The following is a 1014-nucleotide window of genomic DNA, read 5'->3' on the forward strand; positions in this document are numbered from 1 at the left end:
GCGGCCAAATGAGGTGTTGGCTTTAGGGATGATCAGTGAGATACACCTGCTGGAGCGCGTGTACGGATGGGTGTTGCCAACCAGTGAACTGAGATAAGGCGGAGCTTTACCTAGCTGGACTTGTAGATGACCTGAGCCAGTCTGGCGACGTATGAGCGAGGCCAGCCGACTAGAGCATACAAGTCGCAGTGGTGGGTGGTATAAGGTGCTTTAGTGACAAAACGGATGGCACTGTGATAAACTGCATCCAGTTCGCTGAGTAGAGCGTTGGGAGCCATTTTGTAGATGACATCGCCGAAGTCGAGGATTGGTAGGATAGTCAGTTTTACTAGGGTAAGCTTGGCGGCGTGAGTGAAGGAGGCTTTGTTGCGGAAAAGAAAGCCGACTCTTGATTTGATTTTCGATTGGAGATGTTTGATATGAGTCTGGAAGGAGAGTTTGCAGTCTAGCCAGACACCTAGGTACTTATAGATGTCCACATATTCAAGGTCAGAACCATCCAGGGTGGTGATGCTAGTCGGGCATGCGGGTGCAGGCAGCGATTGGTTGAAAAGCATGCATTTGGTTTTACTAGCGTTTAAGAGCAGTTGGAGGCCACGGAAGGAGTGTTGTATGGCATTGAAGCTCGTTTGGAGGTGGATCAGGGAATCGCCCGCAGCAAGAGCAACATCATTGATATATAAAGAGAAAAGAGTCGGCCCGAGAATTGAACCCTGTGGCACCCCCATAGAGACTGCCAGAGAACCTACAGTATGTGATGAGACCATCAGACATTAGAAGAACTAGAGTTAGAGGTCCCCCTACAGTATGTGATGAGACCATCAGATATTAGAACAACTAGAGTTAGAGGTCCCCCTACAGTATATGATGAGACCCTCAGACATTAGAAGAACTAGAGGGCCCCTACAGTATGTGATGAGACCATCAGACATTAGAAGAGCTAGAGTTAGAGGGCCTCCTACAGTATGTGGCAGGGTCTACAGTCAATCACGGACTACAAGAAGAACCCCAGCC

The sequence above is a fragment of the Oncorhynchus nerka genome, linkage group LG12 (genome assembly GCF_034236695.1).
Source record: "Oncorhynchus nerka isolate Pitt River linkage group LG12, Oner_Uvic_2.0, whole genome shotgun sequence".
NCBI classification, from domain to species: domain Eukaryota; kingdom Metazoa; phylum Chordata; class Actinopteri; order Salmoniformes; family Salmonidae; genus Oncorhynchus; species Oncorhynchus nerka.